This window comes from Amblyomma mixtum, chromosome 3 (genome assembly GCF_055824585.1).
Source record: "Amblyomma mixtum isolate Tamu chromosome 3, ASM5582458v1, whole genome shotgun sequence".
NCBI classification, from domain to species: Eukaryota; Metazoa; Arthropoda; class Arachnida; order Ixodida; family Ixodidae; genus Amblyomma; species Amblyomma mixtum.
Genome location: NC_143014.1, coordinates 170,574,763 through 170,598,072, shown reverse-complemented (window position 1 = coordinate 170,598,072; position 23,310 = coordinate 170,574,763). Strand labels below are relative to the sequence as shown.

Sequence of the window (23,310 nt, the reverse complement as noted above, 5' to 3'; positions counted from 1 at the left end):
TGGAACGCGAACATTTCGGCAGAAATCTGCCTAATCTGGAGGCGAATTAGAAAAAAACTGTGGTACTCCGACCTGATTCTCGTGGGAAACCCGACTTTTCCCTCAGCAACAACGTAACGAACGTAACGAATGTAAATGTAACGAAACACATTTTTTCAAATATGAAGCCGCAGTATGTAAAAAATAAACTTCTAAAGGCATAGTTTTTCTGACTGCAGCACCAATGGTGAATGCTTATTTTTTTTTGCGCTCATATGACGACGTTTTCGAGCTAACCGCGCCTGTTGTCTCTTCGCTATATACTGTCCACTGGCCTGGCAAGCCCAAGTTAGCGGTGCAGCGTACACTTTGTAAGCGCGCGCGAGCGCCCGCTCTTTGTTCCCTGCGTTTCGCGTGCCTCCTTCAGAGCGTATTTATTTATTTTTTTTTTATTTAAAATACCTTACAGGCCCCATAGGGGCATTGTGTAAGGGGGGTTACAGAGTAAGCAGCAAAACATGAAACAGGAACAACTGTAGTAATGAAAGGCCACAAAGGTACACTTAAGGAAATAACATGAGTAAAACTTAACGTAAGGCATTAATACTAGAAAGTAAAAAAAAAGAAAAAAAGAAAAACGCAAAAAACACAAAAAAATGATCATATCAGGGAGTACAATTCGTGAAGTGATATTCAGGGAAAAAGACGCAAAAAAGCAATAATATATACAAGGCATACAAGTGAACACACGACGCAGCATAAAATAGCAATTCACAAGAGCGAGGTAGCAATGAAAAAAGAAAATCACAAGAAGTTCAAAGCAGATTGCCAAGTGTAAGAGACAAGATAAAGTGATTTGTAAGTGCTATTGTGAAAAATGCTCGTGTAGGAGATGACGAAATTTTTCTTGATCTGACTCGGAAGCAATGTGATCAGGCAGATTTTTCCACAAGCGAATGGCGGTAGGGAGTGCGGAAAAGTTAAAAGCATGTGTCGTACCGTACATGCGCGCAAAACTTAAGTGGTTATTTAATCGACGAGACGTGTTCGAGGCGGTCTGGGTATGAAGTGTGGATTGTGTGGCATTATAAACATATTTGTGAAACAAGGATAACAGAGCGATATAACGGCGAAGAACTAAAGGCTGTATGGAATGATCGAGTTTCATTTGCGTTACGCTGGAGTGATGGCTATAATTACGTGAAATGAAACGGGCAGCTCGGTTCTGGACTGATTCAAGCATGTCGGTTAAGTATGTAGGATGTGGGGACCAAATGGATGATGCATATTCGAGCTGTGGACGAACAAATGTCTGATAGGCCAATTTTCGGATGTTGGAAGGTGAATTACCCAGATTACGACGTAGGTAACCTAATGTCCTTGAAGCTTTTGCGCAAACGGCTGCAATATGGTCTGTCCAGGAGAGGTTTTCGGTTAGTTGAACACCCAAATATTTATACGATACTGTATGTAACAATTCTTTATTATTGACGTTGTATAAAAAATGTGAGTTATCACGCTTACGACTAAAAGAAATTACCTGACATTTTGACACATTTAAAGCCATTAACCAGGTGTTACACCAACTATGAATTAGGCTAAGGTCATTTTGAAGGGCCAGGTGGTCGTCAGTACTGTTAATTGATCTGTAAATAATGCAGTCATCAGCGAAAATACGTAAGCGAGAAGAAACATTAAGTGGCAAATCATTTATGTAAATTAGGAAGAGTAAAGGGCCCAAAACGCTGCCCTGAGGCACACCAGAAGTAACGTAAGTAGGAGACGAAGCAATATTATTAACTACTGTGAACTGTTGACGATTCGAAAGAAAATTTCGAAGCCATGTTAGGGTGAAGGAGTCAAATCGAAGTGCAGTTAATTTAGCAATAAGGCGACAATGAGCTACACGATCAAAGGCTTTGGAAAAGTCAAGGAAAATGCAATCGGTCTGCTGGTTATTATTCATGTTAAGGTGCAGGTCAGTCGTGAATTCGAGTAACTGTGTCTCACATGATAATCCTTTCCTGAAACCATGTTGATGGCGAAAAAAGAAATTATTGGACTCGAGGTGATTATAAATATGAGAAGCAATTATATGTTCCAGCATCTTGCAGCAAATGCAGGTCAATGAAATTGGACGGTAATTTTCCGGGGAGTGTTTATTCCCAGTTTTAAATATGGGTATGATTTTTGCCATTTTCCAGTCATTAGGCAGCTGTCCCGATGACAGAGACTGCTTGAATATATGGTACAGAATGTTACTGGATATAGAAATGGTATTTTTTAATATCTTGGAACTAATATTGTCAATACCAGATGAAGTAGAAATCTTCAAATTATTAATAAGACATGCAATTCCCTCCACCGAGATTTCAATACTTTCCATGAATGGCCAGTCATAGTCAGCAACATCAGGTACATTGGTATGATCCTCGCGGCTGAAAATCGATGAAAAAAACGTATTAAACGCAGAGGGGCACTCATTGTCAGGGAGGGGAGTATTTGTATCGCTATGCAAGGCTATCTTGTTAGAGTCACGGTCAGGTGATATAATTCGCCAAAACTTTTTCGGATTCGAATTTAAGAGAGAAGGTAAATCTGTGGAGAAATATTTATTTTTGGCTGCAGCTAAGGCAGAACAGTACGTTTTTAAGCAAAGGCTGTACCTTTCCCACGAAGGAGCATTATTGACGCGTTTAGCGGTATTGTACCGACGTTTCTTTTTATTCCTGAGCTTACGTAGGGCATTAGTAAACCAAGGATTTGTTTTGTCATTCGCTATCGAGATCAACGGGATATATTTGTTAATTAGAGCAGACATTTTATTCTTGAAACATACCCAGTTATCTTCCACCGAGCGATTATAAAAAGAAGGAAGTAGCGTGCGGTTGAAAAATACTTCAAGTTCATTGTTTATTTTAGAGTAGTTTGCTTTGTTATAATCACGTATTATTTTCTTTGAGATCCCTGAAAAGGGTAGTGGAACACTAATTGTAACCTGAAGTAGATCGTGATCACTAAAGCCGTTTAGGTGAACTGCGGATTCAACGGTTTCGGGGGTGTTGGTGAGTATAAGGTCTAGAATGTTAGTACCACGGGTTGGTTTGTTAACGACCTGGAACAGGTTAAGATCTAAAGTTAAGTTAAGAAAATCCACAGATGTTCGACAAGATGATGATAGATTACGCCAATTTATGAGCGGAAAGTTAAAATCACCGAATAAGTAAACTGAATGCGCAGGACAGAGCTGGAGGGCCGTGGATATGCTATTGCGTAGTTCTGTAACGAAAGAAGTGCTGTAGTCAGGTGGACGGTAACAGGCACCTACCAGTAGTTTGGTCGAATTTATTATTACTTCAACCCACACAATCTCAAGAGATGAGTTCGAGTCGATAATAAGTGAAGATAATGATTTTTTAACACCAAGAAGAACGCCCCCGCCTCTCTTGCTAGTTCGATCTTTGCGGTAAATATTATAAGAATGGTTATCAGGAAGAATTTCGTCGTCTGTAATGTCAGGATTTAGCCATGTTTCGGTAAGAACAAGAATATTAGATTCGTTATCGTCAAGCAGAGAGCAAACTAATTCGCGCTTGGGCATGATGCTTCGTATGTTTGCGTAAGATAGTGTCAACAAAGACCCATTGATTGGTAGCTTTGACTGTGCAAGAGCCCGTGAGCAAGTGCTTATGTCTAGCTATCTTTGCGACATGACAACGGTATCAGTGTTTTTGTCGTACGTGTAAGTCTGATTACTTATAAGCAGCTGATCAACTGACAGTTTAAAAGGAATTTTTTGAGGTTTGGCGAAGTCAAGCAGCTTCCTTCTAGCTTGTCGCGTAGCTGGGGAGAAATCTTCACCGATTGAATATTTTGAGCCTTTTAATTTGTGTGCAGATGACAAGATGCGTTGCTTGTCTTTAAAGAAAGTTAGTTTAGCTATTATAGGTCTGTTCTTTCCTTCTTGGTATTTCCCAAGCCTATGTACGCGTTCGAATTGCGAACTTGTTGTTGCAGTTTGCAGTTTTTCAGAGCAGAACTTTATGACTTCCTTTTCAGGGGTAGCCCTGTCCTCTCCAGGGTCATCTTCAATCCCGAAAAACAGCAAATTACTTCGTCTGAGCCTGTTTTCTGCGTCCTCACATCTTGAAGTTATTGTTTGCAGCTGATCTGTGACATCACGTAAAGTTCTGCTTCCTTTTCCGTTCACGCTCGAATTTGCAGCGCTTTCTGAGGGATAATGCTTGAAATGAGGCAAACTTTTATAAGAAATATTCCATAATTTCTGGCTTCTTTCGATGCACTATAATAGCTTCCTCACTGAAGACTTTTACGCATGTGGTACAGTTCAGATGTTGAATATAAAGTTAGACGTCTTCCTATGAATGTATACACACAGCCGACAATATACAGAAGTTTAATCCGTACGTCACACACCAGTCCTCTCTAAAAATGCAGTATACGTGTTGATTGCGGCACTCTTCAAACTGACTGATGAGAACTGGTGACGTGTTTTTCGTTGTAGTGATAGCAGCGTTGTCTCCTTATTACGAATTTCACAGCTTTTAGCATGGAATTCTTTTAGCTCCCATTCTCGGCAAACTCAGGGGAACATCGCCCGGAAACCGTTTGAGGTCTATAGTTGGATACAACTTAAAAAAAAAGATCAGTTATTGCTAGCACTGGGCCGCGGTCCGCGGCGTCCTGTATTATTCCGCTGGCCGATCGCAACTGTAAATGAAATCAGCTTTTTAATGTTTGACTATATCAAACAATCCACGTATCAAAATTCTAGAGCTCATAATTTTTTCTTATACTAAGCTTCTTGTTTACGTAACAAGAAAACGTTTAAGCAGCGGACTACTTTTTCGTCGTGGAGGAATTCAGTGCGCGGAGGCTGAATGTGGGCGGAGCGTCACTACAGACTTGAGTTGCATCCGACTACAGGTCGAACATGAGGCTGAACACCATTCTGAGCTTTCCTGAAGCATTCGGAAATTTTGCTTTGAATGATGTCCTACAGAAACAGAGTTTAGCATGATTTAGCCACGAGCTGGATTCGGACCAGCATTGGCGCAAACAGAGCAGCTTCGCTTCCCTGCTGTTGCTGCTGCAGTGATGGCCACTCGGTCATCGCAGCAGCCTTTCACGCTAGGTGTTCTAATCGGTAGCCTCTGGCGATATGAGTGGTGAATCGTCGCCTTTGTCATCTTTTATACGAAATTTCTGCGTTTCCAAATGCTCGCCGTTAGTAGCACCGCAGCACCGGCCTTGCAATCAAGTCGTATGAGTCAAGAGATATAAAGGCTCGCCTGTGCCACCGAAGGCGGCTTTATGTAGCCTCACACGAAGTTATAAGAAGGCAGCCAAAGCGGCCGAACGCTCGCTAAGGCCCGATGAAGAGCGGGTAAATGGCGCCTCAAACTGCGAAAGCATCGTGGTACGCCGAGCGTGCTGTCCAGCTAAGAAAGCCAGCTGATAGTGGGGCCTCCTTAAGCCGCGAAGGCAGCCAGGAAGACTATGCACGTGGCTTAGCTCGAAGAATAGAAGCGGGTGTAGGCAGTGACACCAGGTCAGCAGCTAAAGGACCATGGCCAACACCCCAGTGCGACCACCACCATATATGCGCTACGCCTTTCCTGCAGTCTGTTTCATACGTGCAATTGCTCTAGACGACGAGATAGACTACAATGTTTTTGTAACCGCTTAATACAGCAGCCATGGCAACGTTAAAAGACTCGATAATATTTCCCCTTTGTGAGTTTTCATAGTGTGCTATCAGTGAAATTATTTTTACGCTGAAGACAGTCAAACCAAGGTCCTTTCTGCTTTTTGGTCGTAATTTTATGCTGTGACTCAGTGGCTATGACCCTCGGCTGCTGACCCTAAAAACGCGTGGGTTCGACACCGGCCGCGGCGGTCGCATTTCGATGGAGCTGAAATGATAGAGGCCCGTGTACAGTGCGATGTCAGTCGGCGTTAAAGAACCCCAAGTGGTCGAAATTTCAGGAGCCCTTTCCTACGGCGTTCCTCATAGCCCGAGTCGCTTTGGGACGTTAAACCCCGAAACCAAACAATAGTTTCTCAGGCACAACTCTGCGTTATTATGAGCAGCGTCGTGGGAAGTTCTGCTAGTCTTAAAGGGCGATGACGAGAGTTTCTCTATCCTCTCTCACTGAATGCGTGCACACACCCTCTCTGTCGCCCATAAACACGCACAGACAGACAGACACACAGACAGACACACACACACACAGACGCAGATAGGCAGACACGCGTGTACGCACGCACGCACACCCGCACACGAGCGCACGCACACGCACAAGCACACACACACGAACGAATCGTGGCATAAACGCGCCGGCGGTGTTGGAAGCAACGGTAGATAGAGACACTGGACAAATGCACCCAGGCGCGCCAATAAAACTCCCTGGCGCGTGGCCTCGGAGCGCCACTTAAGGCCGACAGCTCATCAGTCATGCAGGCGTGTAGAGCCGCGTTGCTCACCGCAATCTTTTCGGCACTCGGTGGCGGGCATCGGCCGCACTCGCATGATTTCGGAATTGCGTACTTTCAGAACCTAGCCATTAATACGTAACATCCCTGTTCGCGCGCGCAAAAAAAAAAAAAAGCAATCCATTGCTGCCGTCGGCAACGTATTTCAACACACTCCACACTCTGGATTTAAACGCTTCGGTGAATTATGCCTTTTATTTCTGTTTTCTTGCCCTCTAGAGACCGTGGCGCTTCTTTCAGCTCATTACGGTGATGGAATAACTCGCCTAGATGACAACTCGGTTTTCCGGCAAATAGGAATCGGGCGCTTTTATACTCATACATGTCTGCTTCTCGGCAGCGCTGATGTGAATAGCCATCTTTGTTTTATTTGTGCAGCTTTGATTTTCTTCTTTCTGCTCCTACTTACATCATTCACTCGCTATTTGTTTTCAGGACACCAAAGTATCGCAGTTGCGAACGCTCCTCGGTGCATGATGCCATTGAAATTGATTGACCCACATACAGTATTAATGCGTGGTGACGAGATTAACTACTACCCTGTCTCTTATTCTTATTGTCTCATTACGGTAGCGACACGAACTGGCGAAAAAATTTTTTAGAGGTTCCTTTGCACGCTTTTGAATCTGTGGTTTCTCTTGGAATTCTTCAAGGTTACAGAAAAGACGAAACGATCCTGTGTCAACAGTGACGAAGCCCTGCCCTTTCTCTTTTTTTTTCTGTGAACCAGATTCTGCTTTCTCTCACCTTTGCACTTATTAGCTTGAAAAAATAAAAACAAAGAACGGGGGAACCGAGTAATCGAACCAACGATGCATGCAGGCGGAGTAATTTCGAAGTCGTGGGTTATGTTGATAGCGCCGCATCGCCGACGTTAGTAGCCGCGCCGGCCTCGCCGACGTGTAATAAGATGAAACTTATAAAAAAAACTTATAATCTCATACGCAGCTCCAGAAAGAGGCGGGGGGGAGGGGTGATCAGCAGCTAACAAAAAAAAGCCCTTCAGCTCGTTGCAGGCAACAAAGATTGCAAGAAAAAAGGCACGTGTTCGGCCAAAGTGACAGCGCACAACAGCGCAGCGTTTTAAACAAAATCTCCTTGGATTACTTTCATAACGACGTTCTTACCTGTTTACCTAACCGTGCGGGAACCGGTTGAGCGCGTTGTGCTTCTTGGTGCCAGGCGCTGAATAAATACGTTGAAACGATACGGAGTGGGATGCGACCGTAGCAATGGTTGCATTAATTACAGAAACGAACGCAGATTGCATTAAATCTTTGCGCCCTCGTGGTTCTAAAAGGATTTCGTTTTGTGGTGAACGGCGCTTGCGTCGTAGTAATTCGCAACGGAAGGCTCCCGCGTTTACTTTCATATCAATGAGAATAACATACGAGGGGCGGGGGTAGGGGGGCGCAGTGGTTGAGGGGAAGTATGTTGTTTAACAATCACTTTCACTTCTTCACGCTGGGGACAGGGGAACATTTTCATTCTTATCTTTTTATCACTGTTGAAACGCCTATAGAATTAGGTATAGGAGCTAACGCACCCGTGTGTGCGTGCTGGGGCCCGGGGGATAAATTTGGCGCTGTAGATATTGATTGCATGTACCACACTTATTCCGCGTCATAAGGTAAACTTTAGAAGATTATAAGAAACTGGGGAAAAAAAAACATACGGTAAAAGAGAGAACCGGGTAATGATTACATGATTCACTCGCGTGAAGGCTGAACCTCCTCATGTTGCAGCCTGTTCACATGCATTCGTTGCCCGTACGGAATGAGGTCCATGACATGATGTCGGCAAACGCGAAAATGAAATAACCTTTTAAAGGCAATTGGCCTTGTAGGACACATGAGAGTCACCGGTGTTGTCATTGGGAGGCACAGCCGAGGCACTTCGGCTCGAAGCGCAGATTCAGGGCGTTGGCATGCCCAATCAGCTACAATGAGTTTGGAGCTCTACATGGCATCCCTGTGAAACACTTGCAGCCGCTCCTTAACTTCGGCGCATCGGAAGTCACCAAGGACACTGCAACAGCTATCTGGACATCTACATCGCATTTTCATTATAACAGTAGAAATCCTGTGGGGAGTCAAAGTCGCACTTTCCTTCGAACGTGAAAGTGGCTCGCTTCCTCATAAACGTAGCTTCCCGCTGCGGCATGCAAGACTTGAATTTTCCCACTGCGGCTGCATTAGAGATGCCCAGGGCTGTGTAAGTGACGAGACGCACGCAGACCAGTCCTCGGAGTGCTGGCGCATGCAGTCATAGCGTTGCGGTGTAAGTCGTCTTCTTGTCGTCTGTTGGAGAATGTCGGTCCTTTGAAATCTCATACAGTTGTCTGAGTTTTTATGCGACGCGTCTTCCCTACTGTGTGTGTGATGTTCGCATTCGGCTACAAAAAAAAAAAAAAAAGATTTTAGCCAATCTGAACCAATGGTTGGGAAGTTGTCTTTGTCACTAGCAGACTTTGTCTTTGTCTGCCAGAATCACTGGCAGACGCGAAACCGACGTTTTATTCGAGGCTTAATAGCTACGGGTCAGCGTGAGACGTTGACGTATAATACGTGGTGACGTATTATTAAGGCGGAAGCCTTTAATACCTCATCGTTGTAAGCAGAAGTTGTCGACAGAAATGTCACAATTTTCAATTGGTCGAAACGGTCGTGACGTCACAGTGCGCGAATTTCAAAGGGGGGCCAGTTGTACATTGGCTAGTAACCATGCAACCAATTAAAGGGATCGTATAGTGATGCTCCAAGTAAGTGGGAATGAGTTTAGTTAATTGCTTAATCACGCAATTAGCCCAATTAACCTTTCTAATCAGGACAGATAAATAAATAAAACCGAGAAGGAAATTGGTCGAGTTCGGGAATCGAACCCCGGTCTCCGGAGTGCGAGACGAGCGTGCTAACCACTCCGCCATGCCAGCTCGATGGTTTGGAATGAACAAAGGCGCGTCTAGTGAATGCGGCGCCATCGTTCACTTTCATCTTCCTCCCTTCCCGTTACGGCGAGGTTCAGGTGTCCACCGAGGTATGCGAGACAGATACATTTCCTTTCCGCGAAAACCAATTTACCGACGAGCAAGGCGTAGAACCGAACAGGCGATGTGGTTCTGTGGACTCCCTGGCAGCGTTGCAAGACGCTGTCGCGTTTAACTCTTAGGGGCGAAGCTTAACATTTTAAAAACACATCAGTGACACAAGCAGCAACACCGCACTTAAGGCTTTCGCCTCACCACACTTTAGGTCAACAAAGTGCCCCCCTGAATTTTTGCTCTTTAGTTTACGTTCAGACTTAAGGAATTTGCAGCGAAATATCAATCGCTGGCTCCTAGGAATAATGCAACCATCCTTGTGTCTGAAGTTTTTGACTAGTGGTTAAGCACTTAGTGTTTGCTATACAAAGAGCAGTTCAGGTTATAATTCATAGCAGTTATAAGTGGTAGAAGTCAGCAACAGCAACATTGTTCAAATATAACAATAAATCGTGCTTAAAAGGCCTCTAGCAATAAAAAAAATGTGTTCGCAAGGGTGGTGCCACAAGCGAGGGTGGTTGGCTGCATGTAGAGTGTCCTCGGGCAGCAGCAGATTCCAATGTCAAGGAATTTCTAGTGCGCAGAAGAAAAAGGTATGAAAAGCAGCCGCCGGAGTCAGCAATCGGTGGAGACGCCCCAGATGCGCTTATTTTGGACTAATAGAATGACAGTAATGAAAAAAAACTTAAATAAAGCAGTTTTGGTAACTAAAAGACAAAAAAAAATGAGGTGTTAGGTATGTGCAAGGAAACGATGATAGCCGTACTCACGCATTTAATAGGGTTTCCAGTGACGTTCTTCAAGCAGCATTCGTCCTACGTAAGTAGGTATACGTTCGCAAAACATGCTGCAGTTCATGTTTACAAAAAAACTGTCGTGGCGGAGTGGCAGCGTCCCCGTCTCGCACGCCAGTGGCCCGGTTTCGATTCCCACCAAGGCCCCAAATTTCTTTCCTTATTCTTTTCTTCTCTTATGATTGACAGTTCGAGCGGACATCTTTGCGCACTGCCTCTGTCTACAACTTCCGTCCACGCCACTCATGAGCCAAAAAAGGCTTTCACCTTAAAAAAAAAAAAACAACAAAAAACATGCGCGCATGCGCGTGCACACAGCAAGCGGTCTAGACTGCTCCGAAATGTGACCGGAGGCCTTAACTTTGTGAACAAATGCTTACTGTATTCATCCATGAGCAGCCGCAGTGACAGCTATTTACCCTGATGTCATAGTGCCTCCACGGACATGCATGCGTGAATCGAGCCACTTGTGTGTATATCCCCCATACTATCACTAAGTGGAATGGTTTACCTGCTGACGTTGTCAATTGCGAATCGGTAAATTTATTTTTGCAAGCTCTGAATGAAGTATAGTGCTCTTATGTATCCCTGTTTTGGGCCAAGTCCGATGCCTTCGTTTGCTGCCAGGTTCGATGTCATTACATGTTCTCTGCCTTTATAATCGATTTTATGTTGTATGGTCTGGTCTTTGATCTGTTCGCTATCTGCTTCTTTTGCAATGTACTTGTCGTTTTTATCAATATGTTTGTACCCCACTCCTGCCTAAGGGCTGTAACACAGGCCGGCAGTATTTGCTAAATAACTAAATAAGTAACTAAAATCTTCGAGGGTCTATGCAGCCTTAAGATTGACTATGAAATCAGCTCTCGTGCATTTTGTATGCGCTGGTAAGGAGCCACAGGGCTTGCTCTCGCTTAGCTTAATCGTCAAGTTTAGGCACGAAGCACGCAGCACGATAGCACGAGGTACACTATACCTGTACACAACAGAAAGCTCTTCTTTCTTCCGGCATAACGCTTTCTTAATTTTTTGTCTACATTTCCCAGCCCAACTTCGCGTTTTTGTAACATCGAATACGCGCGCTCGTCTATGTTATGCCATGCCGCGCACCGCAATGGTCATCACCGGAGCCTGTCTGCGCGTCCGCAATTCGGTTGCGGTGACGCTCTCGGTAACGGAGGAGGTGTCCGGCGAAAGTTGCTCGCGGAATTCCAGCCCACCCTGTCCTGGTATGCACGTGCCTGTGTGTGTGTGTGTTTGCTCGTCTTGCGCGATGATTGCCCGGCGTCCCTCTCGCTGCGCAATGACGCTGCGCGCGCGCACCTCCGTGCGTTGCACAGCCCTGTGCCACTCACTGGCTGATAGCGGTTGGTCTGCTTACAATTCCCGAAGCGCTGAAAGAGAGCGGCCGCGCAGGAAGTCCGGCGCGGCGCGTGGGGTTGCGCTATTTCTTGCTTTCTCCGCGCTTTCTGAAGCGTGCCACGCTTTTGATCACCGTCCATGGCGCGCTGCGGGAGCGTGCGAGCGTCAACGACTCCCCTAACAAAATAACGCCAGACCTGCAGATGGCAGCCGGCTGCCGAACACGAAAGCCGCGAGTGCAGAGCTCAAAAACGAAGCACCGGGGTGCGCGCGCAGACCGAGAGGGCGAAGACGACGCTCCGTTTTAGAAAACGTTGCCTTTTCAGCTTAGGCCGACGTTTGTGGACTTCGTTCTGACTCCCTTTCCCGACTGCGCACCAGCCTGCCCGCGCGCTCACGAACTGGAGAGCTGGAGTCTTCCTTATTACGGGCTGCACCCGACCTACGTCTTCATGAAGCGCCTTGTGCTCTTTTTCAGTATAAGAGAGGAATGGGACGGGCATAGTGTTAAGCGCATGTTGCGGACGCACAAAATGGCAAACTTGGTGCCGCTTGTCAATTCAGCAGGGACATCACAAGTCTGCCTCTCTTCGTTGGACGGCAAAGCACGGCGTGCTGTTTTTACCTTGTACCTATAGAAAAATTCTTGAATGACTAGAGTCGCCATAGTACTGGTACTATGCGAATTCAGTTCGGTACATGTAACAAGACTGACACATGTTCACTTTGCGAAGGGGAGACGCAAGTGAGTGTGCCATGAAGCAAAGCTGACGGCTGCGTGTTTTATTCTCCCCGAGACTGTTTCACACTTGAAGAAAGAAAAAAAACTCACGAACTTGGTTTCAGTATTTCGTTCCTTTCTTACCAGTACGATTCGCAATATATAATTATACAAACGATGCTAAATAACAGTTCGAGCAAAAAATTCTAATAATAAAGTCGTCTTCACCATGTATGATGCGGGCTGTCATGTTCGCATGTAAAATTCTAGTTAAGTGCGAGAATGAGCAGCGTTAGGCGCGAAACAACCTTAAGACACGTAACATTTCTTACTGAGCCCGTGCTTCTGGTGACGATGAAAACCTGCCTCTCATGTGCGCCACAGTATGATTCGCCAGGCAACTTGATGCGATGTCAGTAATTTCTCTCTAGCTAAAACACAGCATTATTTTAGGTTCAAAATATTGCACTTCAAAAACGGTAAAAACAAGAAAGTACTGTCACTTTGCAAAACCAGGAAATGTTTGAGGCTCTCAACACCGAAATAAAACACTTCTTAAGCTGAGTTATGATCATGTTTTTTTTTTCTCTCTGAAAATTCAAACGCATCATAGAAATAAAACACTGTGCCCCCCCCCCCCTCCTATTTTTTATTTTCTAGCCAAGATGTGTAACTATGACGAATAAAGTGGTCATGTTACTGGCATAAAATCATCGCTTGACATACCGCCAGTGTCGTTTCGCTGCAAAATTGCCCAAATCTGCCTTTTCCGCAAGATTATCGACCTATATCCTTAACGTCATCTTGTTGCAAATTAATGGAACATATTGTCGCAACTAGCATTAATGAATCCTTATATCGCAACAACATTCTGACAGATTACCAGCATGGTTTTTGCAAAGGGTATTCCACAGTAACTCAACTACTTTCAGTTATTCATTCATTTGCGGCATCACTTGACAACAACAGCCAGATTGACGCGATCTTTCTAGATTTCAATAAAGCGTTTGACAAAGTTCCACACCACAGCCTAATTCTAAAACTAAAAACTATTGGACTTCCGCCTATTTTTATTTCCTGGATAAATGATTATTTAACTAACCGGAGTCAACATGTTGCAGTCGGTCGGCACCAGTCTGGCTGTCTCCCAGTCACATCAGGTGTGCCACAGGGGAGCGTACCGGGGCCACTACTCTTTCTAGTATACATTAACGACATCATCCGGGAGGTTTGCCCTGGTGTACATATTCGATTATATGCTGATGACTGTGTATTATTTCGCGATGTTAGCAATGAAAACGATCAGAGTGACCTAAAAAAATACGCTTACTAATATTGTACAGTGGTGCAAGCGCTGGGACATGACAGTGAACGCAGATAAAAGCGTTTCTCTTCGCATAACTAACAAGATAAACGCTCTACAGTATGTATATACATTAGAATCTTCATCATTGCAACAAGTAGCGTCCGTAAAGTACTTGGGTGTAACACTTACTAATAACCTTTCTTGGAACTCTCATATAGATAACATCTGTTCACTCACATTCCGTAAGCTCTGTTATTTAAGGCATAAACTTTGAAACGCCCCCTCTAACGTTAAGCTCTTAGGTTATAATACTCTAATTTGACCCAAGCTTGAATATGCTTGCATAATTTGGGACCCGTATACTAAGTCTAACATAAGAAAGCTCGAGAACATTCAAAGGAAAGCAATTAGATTCATATATTTAAAATATCTACCCACTGACTCCCCCTCAGACTTGATGCATACTAACGGTATTGAAGAACTACAGATAAGAAGACGAAATTTTCGTTTAGATTTTCTTTCATTACTTCTTAACAATAAACTCAGATTTGACCCTTCTGCTTATCTTTCCCCAATGCCAACACGGAATACACGACACTATCACAAAGCTCTTTTAAAACCACATTTTGCCCGAACCAACTCGTACAAGTTCTCCTTTTTCCCACGCACCATATCCGACTGGAACTCATTAACCGAACCTAATCAACCCTGAAAAATCAGACGCGTTCATCAGCCATGTTTCATATTGTATATTATGTATTTTTTTCTGCTTTGTCTTGCACTGCTGTATTGTTGTATTTTTGTTGTTATAATTTTGTTTTTTTGCGAACCTCTCTTCCTGCTTGGACCTAACCATGGTCTGCAGTATGTACATAAATAAAATAAATATCCTACAATTTCTCTCACTCGCCCCACCGCGGTGGCTCAGTGGTTATGGCGCTCGGCTGCTGGCCCGAAAGACGCGGGTTCAATCCCGGCCGCGGCGGCTGAATTTCGATGGAGGCGAAATTCTAGAGACCCGTGTGCTATGCGATGTCAGTGCACGTTAAAGAACCCCAGGCGGTCGAAATTTCCGGAGCCCTTCACTACAGCGTCCCTCATAGCCTGAGTCGCTTTGGGACGTTAAACCCCTATAAACCAAACCAACCAATTTCTCTGACTTGTACTGCACAGTTCTCCTCCCTCCCAGCAGAACATCGCGCCGCCTTTTTAACAGTCTAAGCCTACAGCGTTTACATGGCTCCACGAATGCCTTTCATAAAACCTTCTTGCCATCCGTCATTGAATAGTCGAATGAGCTGCCTGAGGCAAATGCAATTGAGCGCGATAAGAATAAATTCAAAAACCTGCTATTACGTTATATCCATCCTTAGTCCCACTTACAGTGCATTGCCCGTCACTTTTGTACCACATCTGCCCTAACCACATTTTCCCAAGTTGTTAAACCCTTCCTCTGAAATGTACATGTATGTATACAGTGTTCCCGTTTTGCTCTTCCTGATATTGCGCGATGGCCACAGTGTATTTGTGATTGTTCACAATTTCGGTATTGAAAGAATTTAAATTTGTTTCCTTTCTTCATTATTATATTTCAAATGTTTGTATTGATTGTGCTATTGTTTTTTGCTCCCCCTTATGTAATGCCGCGCCTAGGGATCCTTGAGAGAAAATAAATGATGATGACTGCCGGGCAGTCATTTTCCCTGGACAAGCTGGGCTCGTTTCAGCCCTGTCCATATACAGACCTTCGTTCACTGAAGTCCAGTGCTTCCGTGCTACATTTTACCTTGGGCTCTTCCGTCCCGTCAGCGGTACGCGGAACCATTTGCATGCATGTTAACAACACCCATAGTGCATTTCTCAGATAAGGCGTAGAGTGTCATATGCACCGTTTGTAAGATGAACTATCCAGGAACGAGCAAGCACCACTATGGCGAAACCCTCCCGATAATCGCCAGTATACAAACTCTCTGCCAAGCACCCGCTAACCTCTCCGCCTATATGATATACTGTACACTAATTCGATGCGATGCAAGCTATACGCGCAGTTAATATGGGTCGCATTCCTGCACAGCTCAGAGGTCATCTACGAGAGGCTCTCACGAAACTTCGTCCCCACACAGTCACTCTGAGGGAGATTAAACTTCAACACCGGCCGCCTGGAATTCCCTGGCCTTGTCCACCAATGTGGAACACTACCCTTCGTTACAAGTATAAAATAAATCTTTATTACATAAACATCAGAACAACTCTTCGTACCCTTCATGTTCCTGACAAATCTATTACAACCCACCCCCCCTCCTACAACCAATTCGCCGGTGCATCCACTTACGTACACTCCTCACCCCTGCCCCTTCTTTCCTCTACCGTCTCCGACCCTCCCCTGCAGGCCCAAATTGTCCCGAAACCTAGGCTAATCTGGAACCTATCCTGTTATCCTGCCCCGTTGCCATTCAATGCCCCCCTTACCTGTACCACTCTACCGAAACATGGCGGGCCTGGCTAACCTCAGGCCAGCTGGCTTTGGTGACCATGGCGCAGGATATTCTCGACACTTAATGCTTTGCCGAATAAATTTCCCTCTGCCTCTCTCTCTACGTGGTGCGCGAGGTTCTATTCGCACACCAGGTTCATCATCCTGATCGCGCGTGCAGAAGCGTTCGAGCTACATCACTAAAAACGTCTCAACACAGCGCCCTTCGAACCACTAAAGAAGACTTGTCTTTTTCCTACCACAAATTACGCCAACTTTAAAGCTTCCAGCGACCGGCATTCCTCGCAGCTTTGTGACGGAGTTGGTGCCTCGCCTCATCTACTGTTTCCCTGATGTCTCCGAATGGAAACACATGCGCTGATGTAAGAAGGCATGACTTCCTCCAGCCAGCCAGTGCCGGCATGTCTGCGCACCACAGCTAGACCACCAGGCGAATCATCTGCCGCCCCATAGCAGCCGGGATAGAACCACTTGAAGCGACGACAAAGAACAAAACGAACCCGGTGCGCTAGCTTCCGGCATTGGTGCAGCATTGCCCAGGTCGCTTCTTTTCTGAGCACGCAGTAGCGGCAAGCCTTCCTCTGAATGATCAGTATCCAACGTGTATTGTCTGCATTGTCGCGTTGTATTTTTATGCGTTGTGAAAGAGAAAATGAAAGTGGCTATACCTTTCCGGCCGACTTCCTGCGCCTCCTTCGGCACTTCCTCGTCAAAACTCCCCTCACCCTCCTCCTTTTCCTCCTCCTCATCCTTCTTTACCCTCTTCCTCTCTTTTCCCCCGAGCTCAAGCAACAGCCGTCGCACCCCGCGGTTGAGAGCAGCCACGCGACGGTGGAGGCCGGGGCCTGCGATGGTTCCCGCGAAGATAACGGTTCCTTTTCCACGCGGCTTTTTAACCCAAAAGAGCGGTATCCTCACCACCGCCTGCGTCCTTTTTATTCCTTATTCTCCACATCAGCGTTTTATTCGGAGGAGCTTCGCTGTACGGGAATGGATACCTTCAAAAGCGGCGCTGTATATCTACTTTTCTTCACCATTTACAATGGACGAGGCTCTAGACAGAGGCACAAAAGCGGAAGCAGCCTGTTTATTTTTTTTTTTATTTTTCGGCAACTGCATTCTCTACAGCGCTGAACCGTTTTGGAAGCAAAAAAAAAAATTATCGCGTGAAGGCAGAGGCATGCAGGTATGAACGCTTTTTTGAGAAAAGACACCCAACGCGAAGGGACGGGAAGCTCGGTAGCGCGACATTATTTTTTTTTATTCTCACACTGCTCTTCGGGATGTTAAAGATCCAAAGAAAAAATACTTGTAGAGTGTGAATCATGTGCGATGAATTTTCACAACGACTTCATTGCGTAAATACTTCAATCTATCCGGGATCGCCGGAATTTGTTTTTCATAGCCCGTGCGCGGCCTTATTATTTTCTGCTCGCCACATGGGGCGAGTTATACTCTGTATATTCTAGTATATTGGTTAGACCAAGGCTTTCAAGATTGTTAAAGGTGACTGCAGAGGTCAGATTGTGTAACGTTTCGTTTCGACCTCCTGTCTTATAGTGCCCTGTCATTGATGTCACCCCCTGCGGCCTATGTCATTGGAGAACAGGAAACAAGTCGAACGGGTTTTAACTGCGCTTCCTTTTTCCACGACTCAGGGCTTGCGGATAGCCCGCTTACGTCGTCTGAAATTGTCCCACACATTGTGGAACGAGCCGCACGTAGTCACAATCCCTCGCAAACAACATCCTGAGCTTTGTAACATTTCGTTTTGTAATAGTTCGTTTAGTTTTCCTTTTATTTCTTCATCACATTCGCACATTCATCTTATTAGGGCAGAGTACAGGATAACAGAAAAGAGGAAGACGAACACGGGCGCTACTCACAACTGATTTATGAAGGTCCATGCATATATATGTATATATATATATAGGTACTTGAAGTACTTGACTGCTTACAGGAGTATATAGCGAAGTATACGCTTCGTTAAAGGAAACATATTTATTCGACTCGACGTTTCGATCGGTAGACCGATCTTCTTCAAGAGACTCTTGAAGAAGATCGGTCTGCCGATAGAAACGTCGAGTCAAATAAATATTTTTTCTTTAACAAAGTGTATACTTCGATATATATGTATATGTATACACCCCGACGCGGTGGCTCAGTGGGACCCGAAAGACACGGGTTCGATCCCGGCCGCGGCGGCTGAATTTTGATGAAGGCGAAATATTCTAGAGGCCCGTGTATTGTGCGATGTCAGTGCACGTTAAAGAACCCCAGGTGGCCGAAATTTCCGGAGCCCTTCCCTACGGCGTCCCTCATAGCCTGTGTCGCTTTGGGACGTTAAACCTGTATATATATATATATATATATATATATATATATATATATATATATATATATATATATATATATATATATATATTCAGAGGTCGTGGGTTCGGATCCCACCGGCGGCATATGGTTGTTTTTTCTTCTTTTTTTTCTTCTTCTTTTCTAATGAATTAGCTTTAAGCGATAACATATTCAGTAATATTCTAAATTGATCAACACCACAAAATAAATAAATTAATTAAAAATATCCCCTGTGCCCCTTGGTTTCTGTGGCTGTTGGCTTCTGTCATATATATATATATATATATATATATATATATATATATATATATATATATATTTAAGCAAACAAGGGAAGGGGAATGAGGGGCTCGTTGTAAATATGAAAGAAGCCAACAGCCACAGAAACCAAGGGGCACAGGGGATGTTTAATTTATTTTTTACTTTGTGGTGTTGATCAATTTAGATATCACTGAACATGTTATCGCTTAAAGCTAATTGATTAGAAAAGCAGAAGAAAAAACAACCACTGCCGCCGGTGGGATCCGAACCCACGACCTCCAAATTACGCGTCCGGTGCTCTACCTCTGAGCTACGGCGACGGCTGTCAAATCTTCTGCTTTCGGGGTTATTTATGTTTTACAAGTAACCTAACATTGAGAGTGTTCATCAGCGCCACCCACGTTCATAAGCGGCGGACGTAGAACGTCCTGAGTTACCGCAGGTGTGACGTAGAACGTCATCGAACGGAGAGGGTGGAAGCTGCGTGAGAACCCTCTTATGCTTCCTATGGTGTCAAGGCTGCCAGAACCGAGGCCCTCGCTAAGCAATTAAGCAAACAAGGGAAGGGGAATGAGGGGCTCGTTATAAATATGAAAGAAGCCAACAGCCACAGAAACCAAGGGGCACAGGGGATGTTTAATTTATTTTTTACTTTGTGGTGTTGATCAATTTAGATATCACTGAATATGTTAAAGCTAATTGATTAGAAAAGCAGAAGAAAAAACAACCACATGCCGCCGGTGGGATCCGAACCCACGACCTCCGAATTGCGCGTCCGGTGCTCTACCTCTGAGCTACGGCGACGGCTGTCAAATCTTCTGCTTTCGTGCTTTCGGGGTTATTTATGTTTTATATATATATATATATATATATATATATATATATATATATATATATATATATATATATATATATATATATATATATATATATATATATATAGAGAGAGAGAGAGAGAGAGAGAGAGAGAGAGAGAGAGAGAGACAGGTCTGCGCAGGCGCATACTTACAAATATTCTTTTTAACCAGCAAGCAGAAAGTTAGCAGACCAGGCGCAACAGAAGCTTCATCTCTGCATTGCACAGCACAATAGATGCGCCACACAATATTCTCCCGCTTTTCTGATGAAAAAACACCTCCAAGGTTTCACGAGCGGTTTTTGACTTACTTCTGCCTAGGATTCTCACGCCACGGAAACATGGTTCACAATCTGTGCAACGTGAAAAAATGCGTGCCCTCCTTATTAGCAAGCTTTGTTGTGTGCCCCCTGAGTCGATCACTGACGCAACACCCCGTCTGGCCGATGTAAGATTTGCCACAGGACTGTGGGATCTCGTACACGACGTTCGTGCCTCACTCAAGGACATGATTTTCATGCTTCTTTTGACAGACCTGCTTTTGTTGTGGCTGGCGGCTATTCATAAATAAAAATAAAAATAACAATACAAGAAAAAGATGTTGCTAGCCGCGGCATCCGCCATCGAAACCTGAAGCACCTGAGCTGCGGCTAGCGGTAATGAAAGGACAGGGAGAGGACGGGGAGAGGGCAGGAAAGGATAGGCGTAGGGTGGAAATATACACTATGTACAAGTACAGGATATGAAAAAACCTTGCGTTTTGAATTCGCGATTTTTGCAATGGCTCAACTGAACAAGCTTGCTCAGCTGAGCCATCGCATTACCTGTGCATCACCCTGACCCTAAAGGGAGATGCGGGATGAGTGCTTGGGGGTGCTCGTAAATCACTGTCGCACAAACCCGTAGGTTTGTGCTTAATCCTAACTATTGCCTAGCATTGGCGGCATCACTGCGAAAGCTTTATTTTCACGAATAATGTGCTCTCATACGATGGAACTATAGTCTTTATTATTATGGGAGACACGATACGTTTCCTTGGCACACTAAAAATAAATAATAATGTTCCACGATTGCAGAGCGTGCGAGCCACCAGTAGCGTCGCCACGTGGCGTTGTAAAACCATAGTTTCGTAATAGAGCTTCGGCTTGGCTGCACGTTTAACCCCTCCGACTGTAATTTCAGCGAACGCCCCCTGTGAATCTTATGTGAAGAATATCAAAAATATCTTGCTGTGCGAATTCTACTTTAATTTCCAACGCTGCGAGGTAAACAGATCAGCCGCCTTCATTTTTTGTGCCCAAAACGCAATAATAAAATAGATGTGTGCAATATCATTGTGCCATCTTTTCCCAATAAACGGATGGAAGAAGGGAGAAGCGTAAGCTACATGCTACTTTTTTATTACTATTGTTGAAGCTATCCCAATAGATTCCGAGTTAAATTTCAAAGAATGGCAGCCTATGCAAATGATCCGTATGTTATTGCACGCGGTTTCATAACGAAGTATCAACCGATCGTAATTGAATTGAAAATGTTTTTTTTTTGTTTCTTGCCGTCTGCAACTGCGCAGTAACCTTTTAGGCGGCCAGTAGTTCTGCCCCGGCGTGTGTAGGCTGATCATGATTTCTCCACTGTTGACTACGCCCACGCAATCGTTATGAAACTCTGAGAGTTTTCCCATAGCAGGACTCTGTGATACTGTCTTGTGCATTCGGAAGCTCCCAGTCGTCAGCGTGTGCCAGTGAGGATAAAGCTGGGAAGTTCGCGAGCTTCCTTTTGCGGAACTGCATGTAAATATCCCCTCCTCAGACAACATGGACCGCGGTCTCGGGCCTACACTCTAATCCTGGTAACGTTTAAGGCTACATTAATAAAAGTTACAAGCAATAGTGACCTCTAGAAGGTGCACTACAGCGAGAAATGTTTTGATGTTTTGACCATTCTTGATCGATTTAAAGGTTACAATGCCTGAAGATGGGCGATTTATGCGTACTTACTTTATTTCTTTCCATTATTTCTACAGAGAATGCAGGAAAAGCTTTCGGAAGAAGCAGCCGTGTGACTCACACAGAAAATCGGTTTTTGCGACTGTATAACTTAGAAACTGAGGCGTTCCGGTTACGGTAACTTATAGTTTATAAACGCCTCGGTGACCCCGTCGCCATCCAGAAAAAAAGAAAAAGATATTTCTTCTCTAAGGCCACCTGCGTCCGACGAAGCAACACTGTTCTCACTATGCAGTGCGAGGCCAATGAGACGAAGGAGGTTGAAGGAGGCGGCTGTCTGCCACTCGATGGCTCTCGCCATGTTTGACGTTTCATGCTTGCCCTGTGCCAGGAACTAAAGGATTCTTTGCTCTGGCGTCGTACGATCCATCGTGTCCAGCGTCTCAGCTATTTCGTTCGATTAACGCTTTTAGGTACGTACATGTGTGTGCGTGGCTCCGAAGCAGCAATGCGTGATTCTTGCTACGTTCCCGAAGTGTCCGTCGTGCGCCCGAAGAATTCATGGAGCAGGATTCATTCCGACAGAGCAACATCGATGATTAACGCTTGCTCATGTGGGGAGTTGCAATTACACATTCATTAGGTTTCAAAGATTCTAGTTGCCGAGGCACTTTTTCGTGCTTATATAGTCGTCCGTGCATGCTGGCTAACACAGATGGTTCGAGACTGCGTTTGCCGAATTTTTTGAAACTCGGACAATTGTATGGTCTCAGGAGGAACCCTCCAGTCATCGACGACTATTGTTGCTTCTCATGCGGCTTATTTGCATGTCACCGCGAGTTGCCTTACTCAGCTTTCCAATGTGCACAGTATTAACATGTAAGCAAACAGATTTGTCCTTTTACTTTCCTTACTTTGCGTAATTACGCCAGTATTAAGTATTCGTGTGCCGAGTGCGATATGCTAAGCGACTTAACCTTCTAATGTGTAATTAAAGCATTCGGTACTTTGTGCAGTCAACTTTCTTCCTTTAACTTCCTACTTACCTACCACCGCTGTAATATTGATTGCGCGGTAACAATTATCAGCTAAAGCTGTACGTAAAAAGACCTCACGCATGGGCTCTTGTTCATATATATACTGATTTACAGAGATTAAATCAACGCATCTTCGTTTCCCATAATACTTAATCGTGCGTTTTCAGCTACAGGGAAAATTTTCTCTGCTTACAGAACCGGCGGAACAGACGGCTGAAAGTGGCGCGAAATACAAGCTGTCCTGCAGTAACAACCAGCCAAATAACTGGAACGTCTAAATGAGCCTCCACCAGCGCTCATGGATTTTTTACAATACTGCTGCTACCTCAGATGCTTACCCTGGCAACCAAACGCGTTACCACCGGACTGTCCAAGAAGCGCGCAATTGGTTTGGTTTGTGAGGTTTAACGTCCCAAAGCGACTGAGGCTATGAGAGACGCCGTAGTGAAGGGCTCCGGAAATTTCGACCACCTGGGGTTCTTTAACGTGCACTGACATCGCACAGTACACGGGCCTCTAGAATTTCTCCTCCAAAGAAATTCCAGCCGCCGCGGCCGGGATCGAACCCGCGTCTTTCGGGTCAGCAGCCGAGCACCATAACCGCTGAGCCACCGCGGCGGCAGAAGCGCGCAATTGTTTTTAC

The 23,310-nt window shown here is 44.9% G+C and overlaps 1 protein-coding gene and 1 non-coding gene across 3 annotated transcripts in view; both read right to left on the bottom strand.

Annotated features, from left to right (window-relative positions):
• The window catches only part of Ac76E (adenylate cyclase type 2 Ac76E), a 508,349-nt gene that overhangs the window by 411,566 nt on the left and 73,473 nt on the right, over positions 1–23,310 (bottom strand). The window lies entirely within an intron of this gene.
• On the bottom strand, positions 19,561–19,632 carry TRNAA-CGC (transfer RNA alanine (anticodon CGC)). The gene has a single exon. It is a non-coding gene; the product is annotated as a tRNA-Ala (tRNA).